This window comes from Somniosus microcephalus, unplaced genomic scaffold (genome assembly GCF_052327205.1).
Source record: "Somniosus microcephalus isolate GS21.2 unplaced genomic scaffold, FLI_Smic_1.0 scaffold639, whole genome shotgun sequence".
NCBI lineage: Eukaryota > Metazoa > Chordata > Chondrichthyes > Squaliformes > Somniosidae > Somniosus > Somniosus microcephalus.
This window is the reverse complement of record NW_028225826.1, coordinates 19,156-35,171: the sequence shown is the minus strand read 5'-3', so window position 1 is coordinate 35,171 and position 16,016 is coordinate 19,156. Positions and strand designations below refer to the sequence as shown.

At 47.6% G+C, this 16,016-nt stretch overlaps 1 pseudogene; it reads left to right on the top strand.

Moving 5' to 3' along the window:
* LOC147081227 (E3 ubiquitin/ISG15 ligase TRIM25-like) overlaps positions 1-12,604 on the top strand; it is a 37,366-nt pseudogene extending 24,762 nt beyond the window's left edge.
* Positions 12,605-16,016: the final 3,412 nt, after the last annotated feature.

The window sequence follows — 16,016 nt, the reverse complement described above, 5'->3', positions numbered from 1 at the left end:
TAGAGCTGGTGCAGTCTGCAGATCTTCCTTGAGCCTGACAAATGCTGCTTGGCAACCCTCATCCCAAGCCCACTCCACTCCCTTGTGTAGGAGTCGGAGCAGAGGGGCAGCTGTGGCTGCATAGTCCTCAATAAAATCTCTGCAGTACCCGGTTAGCCCTAGAAAAGATCGCACTCCTGTGACTGTGTTGGGGACTGGTAACTCCTGTACCGCTTCCCTTCTAGCTTTGTCTATGGCCCTTTCCCCAGCGCGTACGGTCAGGCCCAGGAATTTCACCTCCTGCTGGCCGATCTGCGCTTTCTTTGGGTTTACTTTAAAACCCTCCTGCCTGAGCAACTTCAGCAGTTCGGCCAGTAGTGGGCCATGCTCCTGTCTCGAATCCATGAATAGCAGCAGGTCATCCACATACTGTACCAGCTGCCTGGGCTGGCTGAAGCCCTTTAAACTGTTTGTCATGCATTGATGGAAAATGCTAGGGCTATTGTGGAAGCCCTGAGGCAAGCAGTTCCAGGTGTACTGTTGCCCTTTAAAAGTAAAGGCAAATTTGTACTGATCCCCCCTCCTTAAAGGGATGGACCAAAACCTGTTGGAAATATCCAGCACCGAGAAAGTGGTCACGGATGCTGGGATACTTCCTATCAGGTCGGCAACTGCTGCTACCGTGGGTGCACAGGCTGGGATGTTACTGTTGCGCGCCCGATAGTCCACCGTGGCCCTCCAGGAGTTGTCCGGCTTTCTAACCGGCCATAGTGGAGAGTTTACGTGGGTGGCTATCGGTCTCAGGACCCCCGTTGTACCAAAGAGGACATGGCTGCTTCCATGTCTGGCTCCGCTTCCCTGAGGAAGTTATACTGTTTTTGTGGTCAAGCCATAGGGTCCCTGTCTACGCTGACCTCGAACCCGTTGACCCTCCCACAGTCGTGCTTGTGTGTGGCAAATGAGGCTAGGTGGGCTCGCACAAATGCCTGGAACTCCCTTGGGGTATTGTTGACCATGAGCTCGAGGTTATAACCCTCTTTAGGCTTCATGGTGCACAGGGTCCCCTTCCCCTGTTTCCCTGGGATGACTACAACTCCGCCGTCCTTTCCTGTACTTGCCCCCCATAGGCAATGATTCCTTAAATCCACCAGGACCCCGTGGCCTACAATAAAGTCAGCTCCCAGGATCCCTTTTCCACCCTCCACTTCCCACTTCATTAGGATACAGGTCCACTTAGAGCGGAGTGTTCCTAAGCGAATGGGCAGCGGGATGGAAAATGAGCCTGCCTGTTCCCTACCAGTGAATCCCGACAGACTGTATGGGACCCCGCTAGATAGAGGTGAGGTGGTGGGGTTATCTGAATGGATCACGGTGCATGATGCCCCCGTATCCAACAGATAGGTCCCCTTTACCTTTTCTACCTCCATCTCGACGAGGGGTCTCTTCCATAAGTCGTACTGCAGGGAACACAAGTAAACAAACTACGCTGGCTCTAGTCAGGGCTGTGGGTTGGATGGGGCTGATGGGGTCAGTGCACCTGTAGTGGCCACTACCCTCCCAGGGCCAGTCAATAGGGTCCTCATCGCGTCCAAAAATGACTCGACTGTGGCGGGAGGGATCCCTAACTCTGTCTTTTGGGCTGGGGCTGAGGAATTCTTTCCCTTGTTATCCTTCCAAGGGTTTTTGCACGACTTCCTCCAGTGTCCATTCTTCCCACACCCGTAACAATTAAGCTTCATGCGGGAAGGGTTATACCCTTCCTGATGCCACTCCTTCCTACCCTGTCCGGGTTTTACTTCATGCACCTTCCCTTTAGGTGGGTGTGCATCGGTTCCCCTACCATTCCTATAGGCTAGGGTCAACTGTCTGATCACCGTAAGTTCGGTAGTCAGGGGATTCTTAGGGTCAAACCAGACTTCCGCCTTGGCCCTGACCTGTGGCAAGCTGTTTGCCACCAATGTAAGAAGTCACACAACACCAGGTTATAGTCCAACAGTTTTATTTGAAATCACAAGCTTTCGGAGCGCTGCTCCTTCATCACCTGACGAAGGAGCAGCGCTCCAAAAGCTTGTGATTTCAAATAAAACTGTTGGACTATAACCTGGTGTTGTGTGACTTCTTACATTTGTCCACCCCAGTCCAACTCCGGCATCTCCACACCATGTTTGCCACCAGGCAACAGAGCCAGTGGGCCAGCTGATCCCGGTCCAGGAATGCCTGGTTAGGTACCCCTGTGCAGGCACTCCTATACACCGGCCACAACCGGTCCACGAAAGCCTGCGGGGTTTCCCCTGCGATCTGCATTGTCTTTTCCACTCGGGAGAAAGGACTTCCCTCATTCATCCCCATGGCCTCAAGAACTTCCTCCTTGAGTTCCCCATACCCACACTGTTCCTTCTTACACTGGTCAGAAAGGGACTGGAGGAGCTTACCCTCCAGGGAGAACAGCAGCATTTTGGCCTGTTCGGCATCATTGCACTCGTTGATGCTGGCTGCCTGTTCCACTTCCCTGAAGTGGACCGAGGGGTCCCCTTTCTCTGTGAGCTTTGGTATGTGGCTTACCATAGCTCTAAGCTGTTGGGTGCCGTAGGGAACTATGAGCTGGTTTTGGAGGGGTCCCTCTTCCCCGTCACGAACGGGTGGGCCAAACCTCCGCTGCCGGGCCGGGCACATCGGCCCCGGTTCCAGCCTCTCTTGCGGGGGTTGTTCCATCTCCACTTCTACCCCTAACTCCACCCCCCCCTTGCTGCCGGACTTCGCTAAAACCTGGCGCTACGGGTGGTGGTCGTGGGACCTCCTGTTCCTCAACCGGGTCGTCCCTTGGCACTACCACTGGCGTCTGAACCGTTCTCCCCTCGTTCCCTGTAAAATCCGCCTGGGCTGCCTTCGGGCTTATGAGGCACACCATGCCCTTTGCCTTCCTTAGGGCAAGGCTCAGATTCTCTATCTGTTCCTTGCAGGGGCCATGATCTGCATCTTCAAACCCCTGTTCGCTCGCTAACTTATAGACTGCCTTTATGTCTTTTACTTTCTCCTCCTGCTCTCTTACCTGTCTCGCTAGGCGGGCATTCTTCTCCCACAACCTCAGCTCATTGCACTTGGCTTCGCTGACCTGGCACTGTAGATATTCCAGCCTGGTCTTATGCTCCCCCATTAACTGTACCCTTTCCTGATTCAGGGCCTGCAATGCTACCAGCAACTTCTCCCCTGCTAGAGTCCTGTCTTGGACTTCCAGGGCTGACTCCCGTATCTCGGCTGCCTGTGCTTCAACGAGCCTGTCCAGAAGCTGGATCTGTTTCTTGAAGCACATCAGCCAGACTGCCTTTTCTATGGATTTCCTATGATCCTTTCCTTCTGTCCATTTAGCTGCAGCATCTACCGGACGCCCAGCCTTTAACAGATTAGTGATCCACTTCTTATTGATATTCACTTTACTGAATACATAGTCAGAAATCCTCTCTTCCATTACGGTTTACTCTCCCGAATCAGTGTCTACTGTATCGCACTCCTGTTGCCGGTGTCCTGCCGCGGTCGCCATTTCTGTAGGGGGTGGCGTGCGTGCAGTCAGCTCGCCTCTGACTGGGTTCCCGAGCGGTTCAAATCGCTCCCACACCCCTGGGTTCTAAACACCGGACTTAGGTACAGGCGGCGATACAGAATTGGAGTAGACAACTGGTTTGGTACAGGAAAACTGTATTTTTATTAAAAGGCACAATAAAAATTACAACACTGGAAAAATTACTGGAATAGCTACAGGCATACAAGAGTACACTTAATTAGGGATGGGGAACACATAGCACATCGAGGGAAAAATCACAGTATTACTTCCCTTACCCTTGTCCCACCCCCAATATCTAACTAATTGTGCTGTGAGGGGCCAGGGATTATGCTCACCAATAAGGGTTTCTGGACTGGTCGGATCCTGTCGATTAAGCCGGTTGCAGTTTTGGGGTTCGCTCTTGGTGTCCTTTGGGGCCTGCCATCATCACGTGGTCCCAGGGCGCAGCGGTGCAGTCGTCTGAGTAAAGTACCCTCTTTTCCTCCGTTAGAGATAGGGAGTAAAGTCTTTGTTGGGTACTTTACCTTGCAGAATGGAAACTTTGGGTTTTGTTCTTCTGGTGGTGGTCTGGTCGTCGAATTCTTTGTTGTGGTTGGGGTTCGGTTGGCGGTCTTCGGTGTTGGCTTGGTCGCAGTGGCCTAGATCATTACCTGTGCAGTGGTAATGATCTGAAGGTATGGTTTACCCGGCCCTTTGTTACCGCGGTGCTCGTGGTCGTCTGCTTCTTTGAGTTTCGAGTATCTCTGGACCTGAGCGTGTGCCTGCTCATCCCCCAACGCTTCTCCACACTGCCCTTCTCTGCCTTTCATCGGCCCGCCTTCGTCTGCTTCTTCTTCTACCCCTGCTTCGTTCCTCAGCTTCCTTCGTTGCGAGTATACCTGGATCAGGGTGTGTGCCTGCTCGTCGCCAATGCTTCTCCACGCTGCCCTTCTCTGCTTATCGGCCTTGCCGTTCGCCTCGTCTCGCCTGCCCGCTTGCTGCCCCATATGTCCTGTGTCCCTTTTGGTTACCGGTGGGCCTACAATTATACTATTTCAGAGGTTCGTTATCTGTGCGCCAAATCAGGGTTAGTTCTTTGTCCGTTTTTTGGCGGGCTCGTTAAAGTGATTATAGTCGTTCGCCTTAACTGCTTTTTGGGCGGTTGCCCCATTGCTAAATGTTCCTTAATGTCTCGGTGTTTGTTATTCATGATGTGAATCGGTATCTTCCTGGCTCGGCAGCCAGTTTAAACTGTAAGTGATTATTTATGCAAAGGTTTGATGGGTTCAAGATTAACTCTTTCCTGAGTTGATTGGTTTCAAAATGAAGAATGCATATTCTGCATTATCTATTGTCTGGCTTCAGCTCTCACAGGCCCCGGCATGTCATTTGACCTGCCGTTTGTGCAGGGCCCTGCTTTCCGATCTTGCAAGCTTCTGCCACGAGGTCCAGAAGCCATTTTGTTTAGGGTTCCCTTATAACTTCGTCCTTCAGGGTCCCTTTATTAATAACTCTGGGGAATGCGGGAATTTTGAGAACCCTACAGATGCAATGCCTGCCGTCTCAGGTGGACGTAAAAGATCCTATAGTGCTATTCGAAGAAGAACAGAGGCGTTCTCCATGACTAAAAAATAGATAATCTGGCCATTATCACATTGCTGTTTGTGGGAGCTTGCTGTGCTCAAATTGGATGCTGCATTTTTTACATTACAACAGTGACGACACTTCAAAAGTACTTCATTGGCTATAAACAAGAACTTGTAGTTATATAATACCTTTAACATAGTAAAACGTCCCAAGGCGCTTCACAGGAGTGTTATCAAACAAAATTTGACACTGAGCCAGATAAGGAGATATTAGGACTGGTGACTGAAAGCTTAGTCAAAGAGGTTTTAAGGAGCATCTTAAAGAGAGAGGTAGACAGGCGGAGAAGTTTAGGGAGGGAATTCCAGAGCTTAGAGCCCAGGCAACAGAAGACACAGCCGCCAATGGTGGAGCAATGAAAATCAGGGATGCGCAAGAGGCCAGAATTGAGGAGCATGGAGATCGTGGAGGGTTGTAGGGCTGGAGGAGGTTACAAAGATAGGGAGGGGGAGAGGCCATGGAGTGGCTTGAAAACAAGATTAGAATTTTAAGTTGAGACAATGAAGGTCAGCAAGCACTAAGGTGATGGATAAACGGGAATTAGCATGAGTTAGGACACGAGCAGTTTTGGAGGAGCTCAAGTTTACGGAGGTAGGAGGCTGACCAGGAGAGCATTGAAATAGTTGAGTCAAGAGGTAACAAAGACATGGAGGAGAGTTTCAGCAGTAGATGAGCTGAGGCAGAAGCAGAGACGGGCGATGTTACGGAGTTGGAAGTAGGCGGTCTTGGTGATGGAGATGATATCGGGTCGGAAGCTCAGCTCAGGATCAAATAGGACACCAAGGTTGCAAACAATCTGGTTCCACCTCAGACAGTGGCCAAGGAGAGGGACAGAGTTGGTTCACTAGGTAACGGAGTTTGTGGCACACACCAAAGACATTGGCCCCGATTGTGTGGTCAGTGGTGAAGGAACGGTGCTCGCTGTTCGTTATGCTTATAGCTGCCCAGACTTTTCGTGGGCTTTTGAGCAGTAACTTACAGCTACGCGAGATCCTTTTCAGTGCAGTGCCCTCTACAGGGGATCTGTGGCCTGTGTGAGCAGGGAAAGCAACCGCGTGTTTCTTCAACCAATCAGATTGAAGAACCCTCACTGAGACACGCAGAGTCTAAATCAGAAGTATAAATTAGAATATTTAATTCAATGTAAAATCATGTACAGAAAGCAAAATAAAGTGAAGGAAAATGGGATTAAGAGAGATAAAAGAAACAAGGAAAAAGTTTTAAAAAATTATATTAAAAAAAAAATCTCCAACAATAATTAAAATCTGAAGGAATGAGACTCCACACTTGTAAAAGTAAATTTTCAGTGCCAGAGAGGTTGTTTGGCAGTAATTAAGTAAAAAATTGACGTACACCTGAACGCACAATCCTTAACGTTTTCTGGCATGGTTAGTGGGTAAGTACAGCAACGTCACACCCTTCGTGTGTTCCAGTGCCGAGTCTCTCGGTGAGATACTGTTCTAGCGAAGTTTGTGGAGGAGCAGGGCAACTTAGACAGCAACTTCCTGATTTCTACATTTAACTGCGCATGTGCGGATGCCAGAAGTTGCTGTCCAATTTACGCCGTAATAATGGTGAGCACTGATAGCCTCATCGTTATTCTTAACGGAAAAACCAGGCCAATGGCTTGGGACTTCCCAATATTTAATTGGAGGAGATTTCTGCTGAGCCAATACTGGATGTCGGACAAAGCGCTTTGGGACATCGTACAGTTGTAAAAGGCGCTATATAAATGCAAGTTCTTTCTTTTCTTTCTTTGTGGTGGGTTCCAGCCTGTCAAAACTCAATGATGACTCCCCTTACAAAGTGCAACAACCACAAGCATTGATTCTGGCTAAGGTCAAGGTAGGAGCACCTGGGAGTGGGAGTAGAACAAGGGGGGGTCACAGGTTCAAATTGTAAGAGGTAAGCTTAGGACTGATATCAGGAAATACTTCACTGAGAGTGAGCCACACAAAGAATGGAATAGAAAAGTGGGGGTGAAAACCGTGGAAAATTGTAGGAAATTATTGGATGCTGAAATGGGTCGAGTTTTAGGATCTCTCGGATGGATGATCTGAGGTGGGTCAAATGGGCTTCTCATATCTGTAATTATCTTAAGTACAGTTCATGAGCAGAAATACCTGAGTTACTTTATTGTTTTCATTTTACAGGAGTTTAATTCTATGGGAGCCAGGTGAGCTATTACCATTAATTATTACTGATAATTAGTTAATTATTCAACGTCTGAATAGAGAAATGTGATGTATTTCAGAACCCAATCGATTTGAAATAGATAATGTTACTGTGATATAAATTATGCTTTTATTTCAGTTTGTAAATGAATCAAACACAATTTCTATTTCATTCTGGGACATGACCCAAAGGATCCTGGAACAGCCCACGATCTCCAAAATTAAATAAGAAAAGGATCTGATGCACTGGAGGAAAATACATTTTGTGCAAAACTGGGCTCAGATAATCAGGGGATTTTGATTAGAAACCAAGGAAGCAATAAGCTAATCCTCAGTGGGTAGCACTGTCGTCTCTGTGTCAGAAGGCCATGGGTTCAAGTCCCACTCCAGAGACTTGAGCACAAAATCTAGGTTTACACTCCAGTGATGGAGTGCTGCACTGTCAGAGGTGACGTATTTCAGATGAGATGTTAAAGCGAGGTCCTGTCTGCCCTCTCAGGTGTTTGTAAAAGATCCCACGGCCACTATTCGAAGAAGAACGGGAGATATCCCTGGCGTACTGGTCAATATTTATCCTCCAACCAACATCACTAAAACAGAATATTTGGTAATCTCGTTGCTGTTTGTGGGATTTTGCTGTTGCGATTGGCTGCCACATTTCCTACATTACAACAGCGACTGCACTTCATTGGTTGCAAAGTGCTCTGGGCCATCCTGATGTTTTTTTTCTTTTTCAATTCAACCCCTCCTTTCATTGGGAAATAGTTATTGATAACACTCGAGTGAGAAAGTAGGAAAAGTTCAGTTGTGGGCAGTTGATTACAGACCAATCACTTGCCTAGGCTAAAGTGCTTCTCCCCCTTTTGCAGACGGGAGAATCTTTTGTTATGTTAAGGTGCTGTATAAGTACAAGTTGCCGTAAGTTATTGGAATTTTAAACCACACTTGACTCAATATAATTTTTTAGACTGAAAGAAGTATCTCAACCAATCACTATACCTCCACTGCCTTCTGGTCTGGATGAGACTCAACTAGTAAAGCTGGAAGCTATTAATCAGAAGCTGGACAAAATGGTTTCAGAGCTAAGCATGGACAGAGATTGGCTGATATTACTGTGTAAGTACTCTTATTAGTTATTACTCGTCAGTCTCTTGTGCTATTAAAATCGGGGAGTCAAGCCTACAAGTCAAGCAAAACTGGAGGGCGGGGAAATTGACCAGGGCATCAGATGTAATTCAGTCCCCATTCTGCCTTTATTTATTTATATATAATATTGTGAGTTTGTATTATTTATTGTTAATTAGCCAAACTTACTGCAATTTTGGAAACAGAAAAGTAGACTTGATTGGAGCACAGGAGTTTCTCTGCAGTACAGGTTCAGGAGCTGGGAGATACAAGACTGAGGTGTTACAGCACTGCCACTGGCTGGAGAGCGTAATTGCAGTGTGACAAGTTTACATAGGCAATTTCCATTATAAATATAGATATAGGAATTTATAATGGGAAAGTTGACAAGAAGTGTGATGTGATTAAAAATGTGACAGCAGGATAAAGTGGGTGAAAATGTAAGATTTTCAATATATTATAGATATAGGGGGAAAAATTCGGTTGCTTTGCTCCTCCCGTTAGCCCTAAGAGGGTGCTAATGGGGCACAAAGCAACTAGTGCCCGGGTGCAGCGATGTTTGCACCGCTCACGAAATTGATCAGACATTTTGCGGCAGCACTAAACACTACCGCCACAATCTCCCGCCTGCAGATCGTGATGTCAGACGCGCATGCAATGCCCCGGTAGCGCCCCGGACCAGATATTGAGTGGTGCCCCCTGCCTTACCACCTGCTGCTAGCAAAGACAGGTTGAGGGGAGCGTTTTGCAGTCGGGAAGGGACTGGGGGAGCGCTATTTAAAGGCGACCGCTTCCTGCCTTTTTCTATCAGCGACATTTTTGGCACCACGCATTCTGAGAGAGCGAGAGAGACTTCTGGAGAGATTCAATGCTGTGTGAAGGAGTTTTGGGTACTGAGCAGCACTTTGCAGGTTCATTTTGAGTTGACCTTCCTTGCATTGATTTAGAAGAGACTATGGGGGCTGCACTCTGATCTCTTTCCCTGGGCCTCTCCATTGTTCTTTCCAGCAGAATTGATGTACAGGTCTCTCCAGGACGAGATTCAAGGCTGCAATGAGCAGGGTGTGGATGGAGAGCAAGATCGACCCTCCCCTTTAAGAATTGGCCGGCGCCAGTGTGTCTGTGATCCATTGCTGACTGACAGCACATGAGCTTCACCAGCGCTCTGAGGTAGCACCTTGCACCTCGGCATTAGCTCCTTGAGAGGTGTGTAGTACCAGATTTAGCGCTCAAAACACCTCCAGGGGCGATAGAAACCAAGTTTGCAGTCGGAGGCGATAATTAGCACCAGGCTCTAAACTTTGTACCCGGCCGATAATTGCGCCCCAAACGGGGCGATACCGAATTTCTCCCCCATAGTGTATGTGCTCCCAAATCATGTGGATAAATAATTATCTTGCACATTCGATACAGAATTTATTCCACATATATGAAATATCAGAACTACATTCCCAGGAGCTACCAGAAGTAAAATAAAATCACATAGGTGTGTGCTTGTTCTTTCCATCAGTGAGCTCACAGCTACATCCATTCAACTCATGCCCCATCACGCTTCATTGTACTCCCCTTTACACAGAACATTATACAGTGAGGCAACAGGTGCTGAGAATGAAGTAAACTTAACCCTGAACCCTAATATGCTTTGAAATAACTTTCATGGTACTGTAAAATATCAATAGATGGCAGAACACATCCAATATGTATAGAATATATCATTGGATTTTCCAACATTCAGTCCATATACATTTAAGGGTACTGGAACAATCTTTGTGTCTTAGAATAGAATGGAATGGTACAGCACAGAAGGAGGCCATAACACATAAAGTGTTGACATCACAAATGTGGTTTAACTCCAATTTGGGCCTTTATGTTTTGATGCCAGTGACTGTCCTGGCTGACACTTTGGTGCGGTGCTGCACTGTCGGAGGCGCTATTTCTCAGATGCGGCAGTGGCCGGGGTCCCGTCCGTCCTCTTGGGTGGATGTGAGGGTCCCACGGCATTGTTCGAGGAGGAGTATCGCAAGTTCTCCTGACCCTCTGGCCAATTTTCTTTTAAATCTCTTCTTGCCAACTTTGCCTATCTCACTCACTACATGGTTCTGCAATTCTCAATCAGTTGCCTGGATGTTGAACAGGAAGAGTGTGGGTGGACAGTTCTGTTGATGCATTTGGATTAAAAAATAACGAGTAATTATACTCTAAATGGAAATGGACTTGGTGCTGTGGAAGGGCAGAGGGATTTGTGGGTACAGGTTCATGGGACATTAAAGGATGATAAGGCTGTAAAAAAAAGTTAATGGAATTCTGTGTTTTATCATGAAGTGTAGAATATAAAAACCAAGAGGTAATGATGAGCATATATGAAACCTTTGTAAGACCATAGTTCGAGCACTGTGTGCTATATTAGGCTCCACACTATAGGAAGGATATTGAGGCTTTTCAGAGGGCACAATGTAGATTCACCAGGATGCTGCCTGGCCTGAGGAAATACAAAGAAAGGCTTGAAATATTGGGTCTTTTTTCATTAGAACAATGCAGATTATGGGATGTTATAATACCGATGTTTAAAATTATGAAAGGATGGGATGGCGCAGATTGAAACAAACTCTTTCCAGAAGTTGAGAGAGTCAAGAACGAGGGGCCATAGATACAAGATTAAATGCTAGAGATATAGAACAGAGGGCTGGAGAAACGTCTTCACACAGAAACAACAACTTGCATTTATACAGCACCTTTGACGTAGTAAAACGTTCCAAGGCGCTTCATAGTACCGTAATCAGACAGAAAATGACACTGAGCCACGTAAAGAGATATTAAGACACATGACCAGAAGCTTGGTCAAAGAGGTAGTTTTTAAGGAATGTCTTAAAGGAGGTAAGAGAGGTAAAGAGGCTGAGAGGTTTAGGGAAGGAATTGCAGAGCTTAGGGTCTCGGCAGCTGAAGGCACGACCGCTAATGGTGGAGCGATTAAAATTGGGGATGTGCAAGAGGCCAGAATTGGAGGAGTGCAGAGATCTTGGAGAGTTGTGGGGCTGGTGGAGATTACAGAGATAGGAAGGGGCAAGACCATGGAGGGATTGAAAACAAGGATGAGAATTTTGAAATCGAGGCACTGCTTAACCGGGAGCCAGTGTAGGTCAGTGAGCACAGGGGAGATGGGTGAATGGGACTTGGTGCGAGTTAGGACACGGGCAGCCGAGTTTTGGATGACCTCAAGTTTACGTAGGGTGGGATGTGGGAGGCCGGCCAGGAGTGCGTTGGAATTCAGGTCACACTGTAAGACTTGAGCCCATAATCTACGCTGACACTCTAATTAAATCCTGAGGAAGTGCCGCATTGCAGAGCTGCTGTCTATCAGGTGAGAGGTTAAAGCAAGGCTCTGTCTTCTCCCTCAGATGGACAGGCAAGATCCCATTTGAGTTGTCTTCTACGTGAGCCTACAAAACAACAGTGAACTCACTTCAAAATTAATTAATTGGCTGTGAAGTGCTGAGGGTGTGAAAGGTGCTGTGTAAATTTACAATACTCCTTTCCTTCTATTCTTTAATTCACAGATGGACAGAGACCAACTCTGAATGAAAACACAGCTTATCCAGATATTGTGTGCAGTCCCACATCTGTGTCGGGATCTGGCCAGCAGTTCTTGTGCCTGGATGATCCAGAGAGGTTTGATTGTTACGAGCAGATCCTCTGCACTGAGGGACTGACCGACGGACGTTCATATTGGGAGGTGAAGATCACAGAATATGCCACATGGTGGGGAATTGGAGTGAGCTACAGGAGCATAGTCCGCAAAGGCCAGGGCAAAGAATGTGAATTGGGAATGAACAGTAAGTCTTGGTGTCTCTACTCAATTGAGGGTGAACTTTCTGCTCTCCACAAGGCCAAAGTGACTTATCTAACCACTGGAAACCCCACCAAAGTGGGAGTGTACGTGGATTTTGAGGCTGGAACGATCTTGTTTTACAGTGTGTCAGACAGGAAACTAACCCTGATACACACGTTCCAGCAGCAAGCATTCACTGAGCCCCTCTACCCAGCTCTGGGAGTTGGTGTTGATACATCATTGTCTTTGGAGGAAAAATTTGGTTGATTTGCGCCTTCCTAAGAGGGCGCTAATGGGGCGCAAAGTAACTAGCGCCTGGGCGTGGCACCGCTAACGCCTCCCGTGAAATTCAGCGGGAGGTTAGTGGTGGCGGTAACCGTTAGCGCCCCGCTCGCGCCTTGGCTGCGATCTTTGGTAGCGCCCCCTGACTTACCGCCGGACGCTATGTCCACCGGGGTCAGGGGGGCCTACCTGTGGCTGGGGTGGCGCAAATTAAAGGGAAGGTGCCAGGTGGCCATTTTTGTTGCTGGCCACCTGCCAGCACCTGCCCGCTTTGCTGTCCCCGGCCTCCTGTGCAGCCCCCCGTGGGGTGCTGGCTGCGGTCCGTGAGCCCGGCACTTCTCTTGAGTGCCGGGCTCTTTTGCCAGCACTCTGATGCCTGGTGGCCCAGCTGGGCTCCTGGGTCGCGCTGCGCTAGGCCCCTCCCCTTTAATAAGGGAAGACCTGCAGTTCCGCGGTGCGACGTGCCGCAGCGCGTGGCGCTAAGGCACGTAGCGCCGTGATATTCACTCGCAGCGCCCCAAAAGGGAGGGGGGTGCCTCCAGTAGCACCCCACCTCCCTTTTGGGGCGCTACTGGTGAATTTCGGGTGCAGGGGAGCTAACTTTTTCAGGGCAAAGTTAGCGCCCCAAAGGCGGCGCGACCCAATTTTTCCCCCTTTGTCTTTTTCAAAGAGTAACAGATCTCCCATGACAAAAGCAAAATACTGCGGATGCTGGAAATCTGAAATAAAAACAGAAAATGCTGGAAACACTCAGCAGGTCAATGGGGCAAGGAGTAATTATAGAGAGTTGGGGGGAGAAATTCGGTACCTTAGCGCCTCCAGTTAGCACCGGGAGGTCACAGAAGCTCTCTACATTAGGAGAAGGGACTACATTTCCTTCCCCATTACCAGAGAGAAGCAGGACAAGCGTGCATGTGGCTTTGCCAGGATAGTGGGATTCCCCATGGTGCAGGGCACCATTGACTGCACCCACGTAGCTTTGCGGGCACCGCCTAGCAATCCTGAGATCTTCTGTAGCCACAAAGGCTACCACTCACTTAATGTGCAGTTGGTGTGCGACCACAGACAGCGAATCCTCAATGTGAATTCCCACTATCCTGGCAGCAGCCACAATGCCTTCATCCTGCGCTAGACTGTGTGCTAGCACTCTTCCAGCCATTACATCAAGCTCATGGCTGGCTGGTCGGAGACAAGGGCTATCCGCTCTCCACCTGGCTCGTGACTCCCCTCCACAACCCTAACACTCCTGCACAGCACTCATATAATGAGAGCCATACTGCCACCAGGAACATCATTGAGCAGAGCATCGGGGTGCTCAAGCAACGGTTCCGCTGCCATGACCGCTCAGGCGGAGCCCTCCAGTACTCGCCAGAGCGGGTGTCCCATTTTGTGGTGGTCTGCTGCATGTTCCACAATCTGGCCCAGCCCTTGTCACCAGGGATTGCGGGACCACCTCAGGAGGAGGAAGAGGGAGAGGCGGAGGATGAGGATGAGGAAGTTGAGGAGGAGGAACAGGAGCGAGGGAAGAGCCAGCCACTCAATCGGCCTTCCGGCCTCATCAGACTGTGGTTCCAGTAAATTCAACCCCAGATCCCTGTTGCTCACCACACCCCCATCATTCCATCCCTGTCACAGTGCAGAGGACTACAGGCTGCATTTTCCTCAAATCCACCAGTAGAACATAAGGATTTCAGTTACTGACAGCTCCTTTCCATGCCATGCGATACCACTTCCAACGTGAAAGGAAAGAAGGAAAAGGCAAAGAGACAACAGCAAAAATAACATTGGGCAGAGAGCCACAAAACAAGAGTATGAGAGAGACTTACCAAATAACAAATCCACTGGAGATCCACTAGTATAAATAAAGATATGTCTGGCACAGATGTCACACTTGTAGATTTTGATGTCTCACTTTTTAATTTAAAAAAAAGTATTAAATCAATAAAAACATTGTCAGTATTAGTAATTAACCTTTAATTGGTCTTAGACTGTGCCTTTTTCTGGCAGTTAGATCTTGTGAACACGCTTGATTACATGTAGCTCCACCTTAGTAGCAGAATAATACATTGTCCATTACTTGATATAACAAAACAGTAAATCCGTCTTACCATGAGCAATGCCACAGGAGATCTGCTAATGTTAATGCTAATTGACATGAAAAGACGATTATTTTTAAAAATAGTAATATTTTATACTATATGTATTTGAGAAGATATTTCTTTTCAAGCTTTTTCATTAGTTTATCATCGCCTCTGAGTGCAGTTTACAAAAGTTATCTTGTAAAATTCTTTTAACTGTACATGCCAGGCAGTCTCTTCTTATGCTGTGTGTTACAATATGTAATAAATTCCTAGCTGTGTGTTGTCATATATGTAATTTATTCCTATTTGTATGTTATCCTATGTGTAATACATTCCTAGCTATGTGTTGCCTTATATATAGAGTCATAACGGCACAGAAGGAGGCCATTCGGCCCATCGAGTCCGTGCCGGCTCTCTGTAGAGCAATTCAGTCAGTCCCATTCCCCCGCTCTATCCCCATATTTCTCTCAAGTGCCTATCCAGTCTCCCCTTGAAAACATTGAGTGTCTCCGCTTCCACCACTTCCGTCGGCAGCGAATTCCAGGTCATCACCATTCGCTGCGTAAAAAAGTTTTTCCTCACATCCCCCCTGTATCTCTTGCCCAAAACCTTAAATCTGTGTCCCCTAGTCCTTATACTGTCAACTAGTGCGAACAGCCTTTCCTCATCTAGCCTATCCAAACTCATCATAATCTTGTACACCTCTATCAAATCACCCCTCAACCTCCTTTGCTCTAACGAAAACAAATCCAGCTTCTCCAACCTGTCCTTGTAGCTAAGATCCCCCACCCCCGGAATCATTCTGGTAAATCTCCTCCACACCCTCTCAAGGGCCTTCACACCCTTCGTAAAATGTGGTGACCAGAACTGGATGCAATACTCCAGTTGTAGCCTAACCAGTGCTTTATAAAGGTTCAGCATAATTTCTCTACTTTTGTACTCAATACCTCTATTTATGAAGCCCAAGATCCCATATGCTTTGTTAACCACTCTCTCAATATGTCCTGCCACCTTCATGGACCTATGCAAATTAACTCCCAGGTCCCTCTGTCCCTGCACACTCGTTAAAACTGTGCCATTCAGTGTATATTGCCTCTCGCTGTTCCTTCTGCCAAAATGCATCACCTCACACTTCTCTGTATTAAATTTCATCTGCCACTTGTCTGCCCATTCTGCTAGCCTTTCTATGTCCTGTTGCAGGCGATTGGTATCATCATCACTGTTTGCCACACCCCCAAGTTTGGTGTCATCAGCAAATTTAGAAATTCTACTCTGTATTCCAATATCTAGGTCATTTATATATATAATCATATCAAAAAAAGCAGTGGCCCCAGCACTGACCCTTGGGGAACACCACTGTACTATCC